The sequence below is a fragment of the Oncorhynchus mykiss genome, chromosome 28 (assembly GCF_057628025.1).
Source record: "Oncorhynchus mykiss isolate SJ-2025 chromosome 28, ASM5762802v1, whole genome shotgun sequence".
Classification (NCBI taxonomy): Eukaryota; Metazoa; Chordata; class Actinopteri; order Salmoniformes; family Salmonidae; genus Oncorhynchus; species Oncorhynchus mykiss.
The window spans coordinates 33,919,780-33,937,061 of record NC_143049.1 but is presented as its reverse complement, the minus strand read 5'-3'; the positions used below and the strand labels follow the sequence as shown (position 1 = coordinate 33,937,061).

General features: G+C 42.8%; 1 pseudogene; it reads right to left on the bottom strand.

Annotated features, from left to right (window-relative positions):
* Positions 1 to 7,803: 7,803 nt before the first annotated feature.
* LOC149970838 (uncharacterized) lies at positions 7,804 to 16,968 on the bottom strand (annotated as a pseudogene).
* Positions 16,969 to 17,282: the final 314 nt, after the last annotated feature.

The following is a 17,282-nucleotide window of genomic DNA, read 5'->3' as shown; positions in this document are numbered from 1 at the left end:
ATAGATGCACATTGATCTGGTACTCCCTGTATATACCTCTGCACATTGATCTGGTACTGGTACTCCCTGTATATACCTCTGCACATTGATCTGGTACTCCCTGTCTATACCTCTGCACATTGATCTGGTACTGGTATTCCCTGTCTATAGATGCACATTGATCTGGTACTCCCTGTCTATAGCTGCACATTGATCTGGTACTGGTACTCCCTGTCTATAGCTCCACATTGATCTGGTACTGGTACTCCCTGTCTATAGCTCCACATTGATCTGGTACTGGTACTTCCTGTCTATAGCTCCACATTAATCTGGTACTGGTACTCCCTGTCTATAGCTCCACATTGATCTGGTACTGGTACTTCCTGTCTATAGCTCCACATTAATCTGGTACTGGTACTCCCTGTCTATAGCTCCACATTGATCTGGTACTGGTACTTCCTGTCTATAGCTCCACATTAATCTGGTACTGGTACTCCCTGTCGATAGCTACATTTTTGTGTATTTTATTTTATTCCTCTTGTGTTAGTTCCTGTTTTATTTATTGTTGTTCTTTTTTGAAACTCTGCATCGTTGGGAAAGGTTCATAAGCAAGCATTACACTGTAATGTCGACACCAGTTGTATTCAGTGCATGTGATAAATACAATTTGATTTAATTTAATTTGCCGCTCAACTCTTCAAACTCAAGATCAGTGGTTTCACACTGAGCACAAACTGGTTGTTTCAACTTCATTTTGTCAATGTATTGTGAAGTGGAATCTATGTGAAAAATACATTGGATTTGAAAAAAGTCAACAATAAACTCTTGTTTTGAGGGGGAAATTTCAGCCACGGGATTGTCACCACATTTCAACGTAAACAAACCTTGTATAAAATATGTTGAATTTGTACCACAGTCCATCATTACTTTAAGACATGAAGGTAAGTCAATACGGAACTTTTCAAAAACGTTGAAAGTTTCTTCAAGTACAGTCGCAAAAAACCATCAAGCGCCCTGATGAAACTGGCTCTCATAAGGACCGCCACAGGAAAGGAATAACCAGAGTTACCTCTGCTGCAGAGGACAAGTTCATTAGAGTTAACTCCACCAAGAAGAAGAGTGAAAGAGTGCTGAATCAGATGACCTGGCCTCCACAATCACCAGACATCAACCCAATTGAGATGGTTTGGGATGAGATGGACCGCAGAGTGAAGCAAAAGCAGCCAACAAGTCCTCAGCATATGTGGGAAGCTTTACAAGACTGTTGGAAAAGCATTCCGGTGAAGCTGGTTGAGAGAATGCCAAGAGTGTGCAAAGCTGTCATCAAGGCAAAGTTGGCCACTTTAAATAATCTAAAATCTAAAATATATTTAGATTTGTTTAACACTTTTTTGGTTACTACATGATTCCATATGTGTTGTTTCATAGGTTTGATGTCTTCCCTGTTATTCTACAATGTAGAAAATAGTAAAATGAAAGAAAAACCCTTGAATGAGTAGGTGTGTCCAAACTTTTGACTGGTTCTCTAAATGTCTTCTTAAGTAATAATATAACGCATGCATGTTCAATATAGCATGCATAGTTAATCGCAGGTCTGTGGAGATTAACAATTGTTGTAATAATCTGTGCATAATCTCGAACAGCATTGATCACTTGCACCATGTTCTTTTAATGTAATCTCAACTACATTCCAGGTCATGGTTCTGCTATTAGATGAAGCACGGTGATAACACATTAAGTTGTTGTATAAATAAATAAAATATCTGACATGCTATTCACATTTTAACCTTGCTGTGCTTTAAAATGTTTGAAAGCTCAGTGATAGATATTTGGGTAAACCAAAAATCTGACGTTGTTTATCCATTGGAATTTGATTGTGCTTCTAGATGGTTGAAAGCATAATAATGACACATTGGAAATTCAACTAGCTTTTAGCTGTCTTTTTGAGTGGGTGAATATAGGTTGATCAATGTCTCAACCAAATATTATATCATTATCCACATTGAAATGAAGTGATGTGCCCAGTGATCACAGCTCCTTTTCCCATTATACCACCTTAGCCACAGAGCACAGAGAGCAAGTAGAAAGGAGAACCCCTCTTAGCAAATGAATGCAATGTTTGAAATGTCCACCCACGTAGCAACGAGAAACTCTCCTTTGTCAAGGGGAAAAAAGGTTTCGTAGGCTCCATGCGATGACTATCTCAGACTGTATTGGCTTAGTCGTCAGGGGTTGAAGAGGGTTTCTCAGCATTGCTTCCTAACATGTTAATAATGACTTCCTCCTGACATGACTCATAGAAAAATGACCTTCACTTGAGATAACTATAAGGTTTGCAATTAATGTACAGTATAGCTACAGTACACATATAGACTTGCATACGTCACTACCAATGTGTGAACTGTAACTGTGACCACGTACCATTTATTTGATATATGCTGAAAAGTGTGTGTGGGGGGGGCTCATTCCAACATGTTTGACTGCAAAGACTGACTACACTGACATCCTCTTTGGCCCCTGGGACCAGGCTGTAATCTTACGGGGAAAGGCTCACACAGCAGGAAACTAAATCATTCTGGAACGTGACATTAATGATGGAAATGTAGGGTGACAGGGATGACTACGTTTCTCATACAGTTACATACAGATAACTTCCAAATCATAGAAACACATAAATGAGAGATACAAACACAGGAGGTTGGTGGCACCTTAATTCGGGAGGACGGGCTCGTGGTAATGGCTAGAGTGGAATCAGTGGAATGGTATCAAATACACCAAACACGTGGTTTGATGCCATTCCATTTGCTTCGGTCCAGACATTATTATGTGCAGCCTCCGCTAGCTACAAAGCAGAATGAAAGCAGGTGCTTGCACACAGGTGTAGCTCCTGAGTTAATTAAGCAATTAACATCCCATCATTCTTAGGGTCATGTATAAAAATGCTGGGCAAACCATTATTTTGGCTGCCGTGGATATGCCCCCATAGTATGACAATGCCCCCGATCACAGGGCAGGAGTGGTCGGTCGCTGAATGGTTTGATGAGCATGAAAATAATGTAAACCATATGCCATGGCCATCTCAGTCACCAGATCTCAACCCAATTGAACACTTATGGGAGATTCTGGAGCGATGCCTGAGCCAGTGTTTGGGCCATTTGTGCACCGCCCTACGGGGCTCGGAATCACGGACGGTTGTGATACAACCTGTATGGATGACGGGGAGGACTATACTTCCTGTACACTGTAGTGGCATGTATAGGGATTTAAGTAAAATCAGGTCACAGTCATGCTCGGGGTCAACTCCATCCATGGGATTGCAATCACTTAACTGGTAACTGGATAAATGTCTGTAATTAGAATTAAAATAGACATTGGACCACAGTTTTGATATACAGCATTTACCAACTGATTGGATGAGAATGGGTCCGCCCCATGTCAGAGGAGCAGTGCGTCAGTTGACAGAGGGGAGTGGATGGAGGGACAGAAGTTTCCCCGGTTGCAATGCCAGACTTGTCACTGATTAATTGTGTCTTTCCATTTAAATCCAACATTTTGTCATCATTATTGTATTTCTATTCATACAGTGCCTTGCGAAAGTATTCGGCCCCCTTGAACTTTGCGACCTTTTGCCACATTTCAGGCTTCAAACATAAAGATATAAAACTGTATTTTTTTGTGAAGAATCAACAACAAGTGGGACACAATCATGAAGTGGAACGACATTTATTGGATATTTCAAACTTTTTTAACAAATCAAAAACTGAAAAATTGGGCGTGCAAAATTATTCAGCCCCCTTAAGTTAATACTTTGTAGCGCCACCTTTTGCTGCGATTACAGCTGTAAGTCGCTTGGGGTATGTCTCTATCAGTTTTGCACATCGAGAGACTGACATTTTTTCCCATTCCTCCTTGCAAAACAGCTCGAGCTCAGTGAGGTTGGATGGAGAGCATTTGTGAACAGCAGTTTTCAGTTCTTTCCACAGATTCTCGATTGGATTCAGGTCTGGACTTTGACTCTAACACCTGGATTTGTTTATTTTTGAACCATTCCATTGTAGATTTTGCTTTATGTTTTGGATCATTGTCTTGTTGGAAGACAAATCTCCGTCCCAGTCTCAGGTCTTTTGCAGACTCCATCAGGTTTTCTTCCAAAATGGTCCTGTATTTGGCTCCATCCATCTTCCCATCAATTTTAACCATCTTCCCTGTCCCTGCTGAAGAAAAGCAGGCCCAAACCATGATGCTGCCACCACCATGTTTGACAGTGGAGATGGTGTGTTCAGCTGTGTTGCTTTTACGCCAAACATAACGTTTTGCATTGTTGCCAAAAAGTTCAATTTTGGTTTCGTCTGACCAGAGCACCTTCTTCCACATGTTTGGTGTGTCTCCCAGGTGGCTTGTGGCAAACTTTAAACGACACTTTTTATAGATATCTTTAAGAAATGGCTTTCTTCTTGCCACTCTTCCATAAAGGCCAGATTTGTGCAATATACGACTGATTGTTGTCCTATGGACAGAGTCTCCCACCTCAGCTGTAGATCTCTGCAGTTCATCCAGAGTGATCATGGGCCTCTTGGCTGCATCTCTGATCAGTCTTCTCCTTGTATGAGCTGAAGGTTTAGAGGGACGGCCAGGTCTTGGTAGATTTGCAGTGGTCTGATACTCCTTCCATTTCAATATTATCGCTTGCACAGTGCTCCTTGGGATGTTTAAAGCTTGGGAAATATTTTTGTATCCAAATCCGGCTTTAAACTTCTTCACAACAGTATCTCGGACCTGCCTGGTGTGTTCCTTGTTCTTCATGATGCTCTCTGCGCTTTTAACGGACCTCTGAGACTATCACAGTGCAGGTGCATTTATACGGAGACTTGATTACACACAGGTGGATTGTATTTATCATCATTAGTCATTTAGGTCAACATTGGATCATTCAGGGATCCTCACTGAACTTCTGGAGAGAGTTTGCTGCACTGAAAGTAAAGGGGCTGAATAATTTTGCACGCCCAATTTTTCAGTTTTTGATTTGTTAAAAAAGTTTGAAATATCCAATAAATGTCGTTCCACTTCATGATTGTGTCCCACTTGTTGTTGATTCTTCACAAAAAAATACAGTTTTATATCTTTATGTTTGAAGCCTGAAATGTGGCAAAAGGTCGCAAAGTTCAAGGGGGCCGAATACTTTCGCAAGGCACTGTATATTTGCCAATAAGTGGATCATCACTGTGGTCACTCCGGAGACTGACAGTGTGACATTACGGACGTACATTTTAAGTTGTCTTTACGACAATTGTGATATTTCAAGCTCCAAGTTATGTTAATTTAAAGGGATACGCTAGCGTACCTATAGACTTCCAGTCATTGCGCTAACACTAGTTAGCATTGGCTCGCGAAACTACCTCTATCTTCATTCATACTGCACGCGGAGACATAAGAAGGGTATCCACGAGTTCATCTGACTCTGGGTAAGTAGAAACATGTCCAGAATCTCACAAATATCCCTTTAGGGCATTATGACGGAACATTAAAAAACTACAGCAGGCTACATGTTCATTATCCAATATTATGCAACTCAAATGTCAAAATGTAAATCTATTACCATTGATCAAAGACTTAGTGAATGCAGGGGATTCTACTTTTTTATTTAACCAGGCAAGTCAGTTGTGAACAAATTCTTATTTACAATGACGGCCTACCCCGGCCAAACCCTTATGACGCTGGGCCAATTGTGCACCGCCCTATGGGGCTCCCAATCACATCCGGTTGTGATACAGCCTGGAATTGAACCAAAACTGTGTTAAACAAATCTAAATATATTTTATATTTTGAGATTCTTCAAATAGCCACCCTTGCCATAATATGGGCATTGTCTTTTACCAAATAGGGCCATCTTCTGTCTCCACGTTCTTAACTGGGCACACAAGGGCCTTTGATTTCTTGTTAGATAAGATATTGATCTGGTTATAAGTTTTGGTTTTTAGCCATATACTGTATCTGTCAACAATTTTTCTTTGTAGCTAAGGGTTAACTTGGGTTTGCTCATTTTGCATTGCATCCTAACTTATTTCTAAATATATGTTGTAGATCAGCTTCATGAATATGGCATCCAAGGGTAGTTATGTGTTTTATCCCAGTTGAAAACCTTTTGAGTTATTCTGTCCTCATGGATATTGATAAGGCTGTTCCATAACCTAATCATGTCCCCCCTCTGTCTTTTTTCACAGAGCTCCCAACCCTCCTTGAATAGCAAGGCTTGGAGCAAACTTTTTCACTCCAAAGAAACATAGCATTTTGAATAGATGTAGCTGTTTTGGATTCTTTAAAACCCCAGATTCCAGCAGTAGAGTTTAGCAGTACAAGCATTACAGAGGTGTAAATATCTACAATAGTCAAGTTCTTCACAGATTTTAATTGTACTTACGACAGACCCCAATGCAATATAATTACGATGATACAGTCTGTTTTCTTGTCATACTTCCCATTTCCAATGAGTACTCTGTGTGTGTTTCACCACTTTAGCAGCAGATAGCAGCAACGTCTCACCTTTTAAGGAATCTAAATTAGTCTACGCAGGTTGTTAAAAGCAGGATTTATCCAACAGAGTTCATATTCAATTGAATTTATTGGGTAACAGACATTTACAACAAAATGTACAACGTGGACCCAGAGGTTAGCACTTAAACGTGTTAATTAAAACAATTGTTTCCAAAGTGTTCCTCGATGGTAAAAACACAGAAAACGATTAAAAGACAAAATTACAAACAACCATAAATACATTAATTTATATTGAAAACCTAGAAAGTGGCACTATTCATTGCACTTTTCCATAACCTTAGAAATCAACCACATTCATTGCACATCATACCTAACATTCCAATAAATACACCCTACCAGCAGTAGAGGGCACAAGGGGGCAGCGGAGTGCTTCTATTTCTGCATTGCTTGCTGTTTGGGGTTTTAGACTGGGCTTTATAAATACGTACATTTCATAGATTGTTTGATTTATGATTTCTCTTAGTTAGACAACCTTGTCCAAACGAAAACCTTCGCCTGCTTTTTAAAGCTATTTTTAAAAAAAAAGGTACACTACTGTTCAATATAAATGAAAGATTAAGATGGGCAAAAGAACACAGACACTGGACAGAGGAACTCTGCGTAGAAGGCCAGCATCACGGAGTCACCTCTTCACTGTTGACGCTGAGACTAGTGTTTTGTGGGTACTGTTAAATGAAGCTGCCAGTGACCCCCAACTTTTGAACGGTAGTATATATAATTTTTTTATTTTTTTTTAATTGATCAGGGGTAGAGCTTTACAGTTTTTTGCGATTTCTTGCACACTTGTTGTCTACACACAAGCCAAATAAGACACAACCCTTGGAGATAAATATCTCACTTCTGTGTCAAAATGGAACTCTGCAATCAAAACCTAACAGTCCTTTTTCAAAATGCAACAAAATGATACACACATGCACCATTTGAATGACTCGTTCAAAGCAGCAACACACTGATGTACTTCATACAAAACACTGTCTTCAGTACTTTGTATACCTTTTTAATGTTCTCATCCAGGCTTCTGTGAAAGACAGTACATCTACTCACATTTCAATGAACACAAAAATAGAAAGGCTTCAGAAAAAAATATATACAGCTCATTTTTTTTGCCATTGCAGGTTTTTACAACAACAAAAAAACACAAAGAAAAGTTGAATTACAGTACAGTAATCAATACAATAAGTTATTGTAAACTCACGGAAACAAAACTAATTACAGTAAAATTACATCGCAATAGTAAACAAAAAGAGTATTGTAACAGATGGAGTGGATGGTTTATGGATCCTGCCTTCTGTTAGGGTCTGGCACATCACCTCATCCACATCACAAGCAATGTCATCCCTGGCTAGGCAACGGGGAAAATATTCACCTTGCCGTATCCAACCCTGGACTGACCAAAACCTCAACGTCTCCGCATGCCTCTTCCATTGCTTGCAAAAGAGGCAGGCGGGCATGTAGTTGACGGTCATACACTTTCCAACGCCAAGCCAAATATAATTCCTCAATCGGACTGAGAAATGGGGAGTAGGGGGCAAGTATACAACTGTGAAGTTATTGTGGTTGGTGAACCAGTCCCTGACCAGAGCAGCCCGGTGGAAACTAACATTATCCCAGATGACAACAAACCTGGGCTGCTCTGGTCCGTCCTGTACAGCTGTATTATGTAGTGCATCCAGAAATATGATTATGTGTTGCAGTATTGTAGGGACCGAGAGTGGCACGGTGATGCATCCAGAAATATGATTATGTGTTGCAGTATTGTAGGGACCGAGAGTGGCACGGTGATGCATCCAGAAATACGATTATGTGTTGCAGTATTGTAGGGACCGAGAGTGGCATGGTGATGCATCCAGAAATATGATTATGTGTTGCAGTATTGTAGGGACCGAGAGTGGCACGGTGATGCATCCAGAAATATGATAATGTGTTGCAGTATTGTAGGGACCGATTGTTGCATGGTGATGCATCCAGAAATATGATTATGTGTTGCAGTATTGTAGGGACCGAGAGTGGCACGGTGATGCATCCAGAAATATGATAATGTGTTGCAGTATTGTAGGGACCGAGGGTGGCATGGTGATGCATCCAGAAATATGATTATGTGTTGCAGTATTGTAGGGACCGAGGGTGGCATGGTGATGCATCCAGAAATATGATTATGTGTTGCAGTATTGTAGGGACCGAGGGTGGCATGGTGATGCATCCAGAAATATGATTATGTGTTGCAGTATTGTAGGGACCGAGGGTGGCATGGTGATGCATCCAGAAATATGATTATGTGTGTAGTGTTGTAGGGACCGAGAGTGGCACGGTGATGCATCCAGAAATATGATAATGTGTTGCAGTATTGTAGGGACCGAGGGTGGCACGGTGATGCATCCAGAAATATGATTATGTGTTGCAGTATTGTAGGGACCGAGGGTGGCATGGTGATGCATCCAGAAATATGATAATGTGTTGCAGTATTGTAGGGACCGATTGTTGCATGGTGATGCATCCAGAAATATGATAATGTGTTGCAGTATTGTAGGGACCGATTGTTGCATGGTGATGCATCCAGAAATATGATTATGTGTTGCAGTATTGTAGGGACCGAGGGTGGCATGGTGATGCATCCAGAAATATGATTATGTGTTGCAGTATTGTAGGGACCGAGAGTGGCACGGTGATGCATCCAGAAATATGATTATGTGTTGCAGTATTGTAGGGACCGAGGGTGGCACGGTGATGCATCCAGAAATATGATTATGTGTTGCAGTATTGTAGGGACCGAGGGTGGCACGGTGATGCATCCAGAAATATGATTATGTGTTGCAGTATTGTAGGGACCGAGGGTGGCACGGTGATGCATCCAGAAATATGATAATGTGTTGCAGTATTGTAGGGACCGAGAGTGGCACGGTGATGCATCCAGAAATATGATTATGTGTGCAGTATTGTAGGGACCGATTGTTGCATGGTGATGCATCCAGAAATATGATAATGTGTGCAGTATTGTAGGGACCGAGGGTGGCATGGTGATGCATCCAGAAATATGATTATGTGTTGCAGTATTGTAGGGACCGAGAGTGGCATGGTGATGCATCCAGAAATATGATTATGTGTTGCAGTATTGTAGGGACCGAGAGTGGCACGGTGATGCATCCAGAAATATGATTATGTGTTGCAGTATTGTAGGGACCGAGGGTGGCACGGTGATGCATCCAGAAATATGATTATGTGTTGCAGTATTGTAGGGACCGAGAGTGGCACGGTGATGCATCCAGAAATATGATTATGTGTTGCAGTATTGTAGGGACCGAGAGTGGCACGGTGATGCATCCAGAAATATGATTATGTGTTGCAGTATTGTAGGGACCGAGAGTGGCACGGTGATGCATCCAGAAATATGATTATGTGTTGCAGTATTGTAGGGACCGATTGTTGCATGGTGATGCATCCAGAAATATGATAATGTGTTGCAGTATTGTAGGGACCGAGGGTGGCATGGTGATGCATCCAGAAATATGATAATGTGTTGCAGTATTGTAGGGACCGATTGTTGCATGGTGATGCATCCAGAAATATGATAATGTGTGCAGTATTGTAGGGAGCGATTGTTGCATGGTGATGGAAAACTCCTTGCAGACGAATGGCGGCACACAAGGTGACATTTCCCTCACGCTGCCCAGGGACGTTCACAACGGCTCTTTGTCCTATAACAATTGCCCCTCGCTGCCCAGGGACATTCATAACGGCTCTTTGTCCTATAACATTTCCCTCACGCTGCCCAGGGACATTCACAACGGCTCTTTGTCCTATAACATTTCCCTCACGCTGTCCAGGGACATTCACAACGGCTCTGTGTCCTATAACATTCCCCCTCGCTGCCCAGGGACATTCACAACAGCTCTTTGTCCTATAACATTTCCCTCACGCTGTCCAGGGACATTCACAACGGCTCTGTGTCCTATAACATTCCCCCTCGCTGCCCAGGGACATTCACAACGGCTTTTTGTCCTATAACATTCCCCCTCACTGCCCAGGGACATTCACAACGGCTCTTTGTCCTATAACATTCCCCCTCGCTGCCCAGGGACATTCACAACGGCTTTTTGTCCTATAACATTCCCCCTCACTGCCCAGGGACATTCACAACGGCTCTTTGTCCTATAACATTCCCCCTCGCTGTCCAGGGACATTCACAACGGCTGTTTGTCCTATAACATTCCCCCTCGCTGCCCAGGGACATTCACAACGGCTCTTTGTCCTATAACATTCCCCCTCGCTGCCCAGGGACATTCACAACAGCTCTTTGTCCTATAACATTCCCCCTCACTGCCCAGGGACATTCACAACAGCTCTTTGTCCTATAACATTCCCCCTCGCTGCCCAGGGACATTCACAACGGCTCTGTGTCCTATAACATTCCCTCACGCTGCCCAGGGACATTCACAACGGCTCTTTGTCCTATAACATTCCCCCTCGCTGCCCAGGGACATTCACAACGGCTCTGTGTCCTTTAACATTCCCCCACCCTGCCCAGGGACATTCACAACGGCTCTTTGTCCTATAACATTTCCCCTCGCTGCCCAGGGACATTCACAACGGATCTTTGTCCTATAACATTCCTCCTCGCTGTCCAGGGACATTCACAACGGCTCTTTGTCCTATAACATTCCCCCTCGCTGCCCAGGGACATTCACAACGGCTCTTTGTCCTATAACATTCCCTCACGCTGCCCAGGGACATTCACAACGGCTCTTTGTCCTATAACATTCCCCCTCGCTGCCCAGGGACATTCACAACGGCTCTTTGTCCTATAACATTCCCTCACGCTGCCCAGGGACATTCACAACGGCTCTTTGTCCTATAACATTCCCCCTTGCTGCCCAGGGACATTCACAACGGCTCTTTGTCCTATAACATTCCCCCTCGCTGCCCACGGACATTCACAACGGCTCTTTGTCCTATAACATTCCCTCACGCTGCCCAGGGACATTCACAACAGCTCTTTGTCCTATAACATTTCCCCACGCTGCCCAGGGACGTTCACAACGGCTCTTTGTCCTATAACATTCCTCCTCGCTGCCCAGGGACATTCACAACGGCTCTTTGTCCTGTAACATTCCCCCTCACTGCCCAGGGACATTCACAACGGCTCTTTGTCCTATAACATTTCCCCTCGCTGCCCAGGGACATTCACAACGGCTCTTTGTCCTATAACATTTCCCCTCGCTGCCCAGGGACGTTCACAACGGCTCTTTGTCCTGTAACATTACCCCTCGCTGCCCAGGGACATTCACAACGGCTCTTTGTCCTATAACATTTCCCCTCGCTGCCCAGGGACATTCACAACGGCTCTTTGTCCTGTAACATTCCCCCTCGCTGCCCAGGGACATTCACAACGGCTCTTTGTCCTATAACATTCCCCCTCGCTGCCCAGGGACATTCACAACGGCTCTTTGTCCTGTAACATTCCCCCTCACTGCCCAGGGACATTCACAACGGCTCTTTGTCCTATAACATTCCTCCTCGCTGCCCAGGGACATTCACAACGGCTCTTTGTCCTATAACATTCCTCCTCGCTGCCCAGGGACGTTCACAATGGCTCTTTGTCCTATAACATTCCCCCACACTGCCCAGGGACATTCACAACGGCTCTTTGTCCTATAACATTCCCCCTCGCTGCCCAGGGACATTCACAACGGCTCTTTGTCCTATAACATTCCCCCTCGCTGCCCAGGGACATTCACAACGGCTCTTTGTCCTATAACATTCCTCCTCGCTGCCCAGGGACATTCACAACGGCTCTTTGTCCTATAACATTCCCCCTCGCTGTCCAGGGACATTCACAACGGCTCTTTGTCCTATAACATTCCTCCTCGCTGTCCAGGGACATTCACAATGGCTCTTTGCCCTATAACATTCCTCCTCGCTGTCCAGGGACATTCACAATGGCTCTTTGTCCTATAACATTCCCCCTCGCTGTCCAGGGACATTCACAATGGCTCTTTGTCCTATAACATTTCCCCTCGCTGCCCAGGGACATTCACAATGGCTCTTTGTCCTATAACATTTCCCTCGCTGCCCAGGGACATTCACAACGGCTCTTTATCCTGTAACATTCCCCCTCGCTGCCCAGGGACATTCACAACGGCTCTTTATCCTGTAACATTCCCCCGCGCTGCCCAGGGACATTCACAACGGCTCTTTGTCCTATAACATTCCCCCACCCTGCCCAGGGACATTCACAACAGCTCTTTATCCTGTAACATTCTCCCTCGCTGCCCAGGGACATTCACAACGGCTCTTTGTCCTATAACATTCCCCCACGCTGTCCAGGGACATTCACAACGGCTCTTTGTCCTATAACATTCCCCCTCACTGTCCAGGGACATTCACAATGGCTCTTTGTCCTATAACATTCCCCCTCGCTGCCCACGGACATTCACAACGGCTCTTTGTCCTATAACATGTCGGCCACGACGCCTGGTTTTAGCTAGATTGAGTCCAGCTTCATCAATGAAAATGAACTCATGAGACTGTGCAGCTGCATCAAAGTCCAGGACTCTCTGTAACAGAACATGCAGACACCGCACCGTGAATATGGTGTAACTCAAAACACAGGACTCTCTGTAACAGAAAATGCAGACACCGCACCGTGAATATGGTGTAACTCAAAACACAGGACTACAATTTCTACATTTTCACACAAGAAAGGGGAGGGGGGGGGGGGGGGGGGTGAGTTGGGTCAGACTCATTCAGTCAAATCTATAAGCTACAACCCCCCCCCTCCCTCCTCACATTACACCTGATTTGTTTGAATGTATCTATGCAGTAACAAAGGGATCTACTGCCATCACTGTATTACAGTATAGTACAGTGACAATTACTTGCACATGGTATTAGTGAATATCTTTGACTCTAACTCTGTTCCTCTCAAATGAAACTCTGTACAGCTGCTTCATCATAAGTTGGTGTTGACTCAAGATGTGGCAGAGTGTCGACATACTGACACGGTTGATATTATGGAATGTTGTGTGATCTGCGATGATTTGCTCTCGTAGTTGATGTAGGCGGATGGTGGTGTTGGCCAACACTAGATTGACAACGGCCAGTTCCTGTTGATGGGTGAACAGACGTTGCCTTCCACCCACAGGAGGTCGCCTGGCAGTTCTCTAGAAAATACAAGAATATGATGTCATTGGTTAGGTTGTTTTTTACATACTGTACTGTCATACTGAGCACAGTAACATCACAACTGTATCACATGTACTTCACAGCACTATACCTATTTGTTTTGTTCACTGAGGAGCGTAGACCTAATATTGTAGGACGACAGTGTATTGTACTGTGATGCAGAATGATGTGCAACAATTACATAGGTACAGTCTAGTGTAGAACGTTGAAGGGACATTCACCTGTTCTCCAGTCTAAATGTCCGTATTATGGATGCTACTGTGTAGCAACTCATGTTGGGCTGGACTCTCTGCCTCCCTCATCGTCAGGCCATGACTTATGACACGGTCCACCAAAGTGGCTCTAAGGTCGTCGGAAATATGTCTCCGTCTATTGCCTGGTCCCCTTATTTGTTCTTGTCGTCCTTGTCCTCGTCCCCCTCCTAGTCCTCTCTCTCTTCCTCTTCCTCTTCTTCTTCCTTTTCCTCTCGCTCTCACTGCATCCATGTTTGTATAGTTCTCACAAAAGAGGTGAGCTAACTTGAGGTCTATTTGTAGTGGTAAGGCTCAGACTAATTGATCTTCAGTTACTGTAGAAGTGTTTTCATGTGTGTGTGTGTGTGTGTGTGTGTGTGTGTGTGTGTGTGTGTGTGTGTGTGTGTGTGTGTGTGTGTGTGTGTGTGTGTGTGTGTGTGTGTGTGTGTGTGTGTGTGGGTGTTGCCAATTTCAGGAATGTTTTGCATTTTGAATAGAAGTGTTTTCCCAATGATTGCAAGAGATTTCATTCTTGAACGAAGTGTCTAATGTAAGAAACAGTGTGTAGTGTTTTGCAAGTGTGTTGCAGAATGGCAAACAAAGTGTAAAGCAGAAAATGTGTTTGTACTTTGGGTGCCTTTGTTTACAAAAGTTAAGGTTTTGATGCTTTTGTCTATGCATTCACTTTCAGTGTGTAAACAATCGGCAAAAACTGTAATATTGCAGAGAGATTATAGCTTCCATCAATGTAATTGTCTGCATCATGTCCAACCCCCCCATATATTTGGGGGAGATATACAGTATCAGTCAAAAGTTTGGTATACTCATTCAAGGGTTTTTCTTTATTTTTACTATTTTCTACATTGTAGAGTAATAGTGAAGACATCAGAACTGTGAAATAACACGTATGGAACCATAAAGTAAGCAAAAAAGTGTTAAACAAATCAAAATATACTGTGTAGTGTGTAGTGTGTAATGTGTAGCGTGTAGAGTGTAGAGTGTAATGTGTAGTGTGTAGAGTGTAGAGTGTAATGTGTAGTGTGTAGAGTGTAGAGTGTAATGTGTAGTGTGTAGAGTGTAGAGTGTAATGTGTAGTGTGTAGAGTGTAGAGTGTAATGTGTAGTGTGTAGAGTGTAGAGTGTAATGTGTAGTGTGTAGTGTGTAATGTGTAGTGTGTAGAGTGTAGAGTGTAATGTGTAGTGTGTAGAGTGTAATGTGTAGTGTGTAGAGTGTAGAGTGTAATGTGTAGTGTGTAGTGTGTAATGTGTAGTGTGTAGAGTGTAGAGTGTAGAGTGTAATGTGTAATGTGTAGTGTGTAATGTGTAGTGTGTAGAATGTAGAGTGTAGAGTGTAGAGTGTAATGTGTAGTGTGTAGTGTGTAGAGTGTAATGTGTAGTGTGTAGAGTGTAGAGTGTAATGTGTAGTGTGTAGAGTGTAGAGTGTAGAGTGTAGAGTGTAATGTGTAGTGTGTAGTGTGTAATGTGTAGTGTGTAGAGTGTAGAGTGTAGAGTGTAATGTGTAATGTGTAGTGTGTAGTGTGTAGAGTGTAGAGTGTATAGTGTAGTGTGTAGAGTGTAGAGTGTAGTGTGTAATGTGTAGTGTGTAGTGTGCTCCTCGCAGTATTGTTTACTCTTAGGATTTCACAAGACATAACACTAGCTCTGGTATTGCAACTCTGCTGGTTATAGACCATAACAATGTGTTTTAACTGTGCTGTTCATAAACCATAACAATGTGATTTAACTGTGCTGTTCATAAACCATAACAATGTGATTTAACTGTGCTGTTCATAAACCATAACAATGTGGTTTAACTGTGCTGGTTATAGACCATATAACCTGGGGCACGATCATTTAAGATGTCAAGCTTATGATTGAGTTTAAGTTGGTCCACTCTGGTCTCCAAAGACAACAAGCCCACCTCCCGGAACTCCTGTACCCCTATGTGGGTCCTAGGGGGGCATTAAGCTTATACCTGATAACATTATTTTGCATGACCTGCATTCTCTTTTTCAGCTTTTTTGATAGCACACTATACCAGGCAGAGCAGACATAATCAAAATGACACTGAATCAAGTTTGAGACAAGACGTTTCTGAACTTTGATGTTAAAAAATCTAGTTTTACAATATAGAAATGTCAGTTTGTTTACCATTTTAAAAAGGATTTAAGCAGCAATCAGGTCTCCAGAAAGAGATTGGTCTAGGGACACACCAAGATAAATTACACTTCTCTTAGATTCACTCCTTACCTGAACAGTTTCACTTTATCTTGTCAGCCTTAAGCAATCTACATTTTCGAAACAAAATCGATTCCGTTTTTCTCAAATGTAGTGACAATTTGTTGTCAGTCAACCAATCTCTAACAGAATGCAATTCTTTACTCAGAGTCTCCTCTATGTAAGCTGTATCCTTCCCCGATACCAGTATGGCTGAATCATCAGCATAAAGCAGGAGTTTGCACTTTACTGTATCTGGCATATCATTAACATATATAAGAAATTAGAGTGGCCCTAAAGTTAATCCCTGTGGTACTCCACGGGATATTTTTTTTGGCCTCTGACAGAATATCACCAACATGACATACTTGTGTTCGGTTAGTCAGGTAAGACCTAAACCAATTCACTGCTATGTCATTTAGACCAATGCATTGCAGTTTCATGAGGAGAATATCATGGTCCACAGTGTCATAAGCTTTCTGCAAGTCTAACATGACCATACCTATATAGTTCCCCTTCTCACTTTCCTGCTTGATGTGGTCAAAAAGGTGCATAAGAACGCTATCGGTGGGAGGAACTGTTCTAAAGCCAGATTGGAGTTCATAAAGAAGTTTGTGGTCGAGAAGGTATCCCTCAAGTTGATTAAAAATGAATCTCTCATCAACTTTGGATAAGGTGCTGAGGATCGACACGGGCCTGTAGATTCCTACATCTGTTTTACTGCTCTTCTTGTGGAGCGGAACCACCTGGGCTGTTTTGAGCTCGTTGGGGAATTGACCACTGCTAATAGAAAGGTTTCCAATGTGCATTATCATAGAGACACAGACCCAATCCTTTATGGTATCTCGCAGGACCGTTGTCCGACCCAGTTGTTTGTGCTCATTAAACATAGCAGATATGTTAACTTTGTCCTCTGTTACCATGCACAGCTCAAACAAGTCATTTGTGATACCTTTGCTATGGGAAAAGTTGTTAATGAAGACAGGCCATAGTGTCCAGAGCAGGTCAGTAACTTCTTAACCAGAGATGAGGCTATAGTTGTGAAAAATGTTTTAAAATGATTTCCAACCTTTGCCTGATCATAACATAAAACATCATCAATATCCAGGTCAATACTACAGGA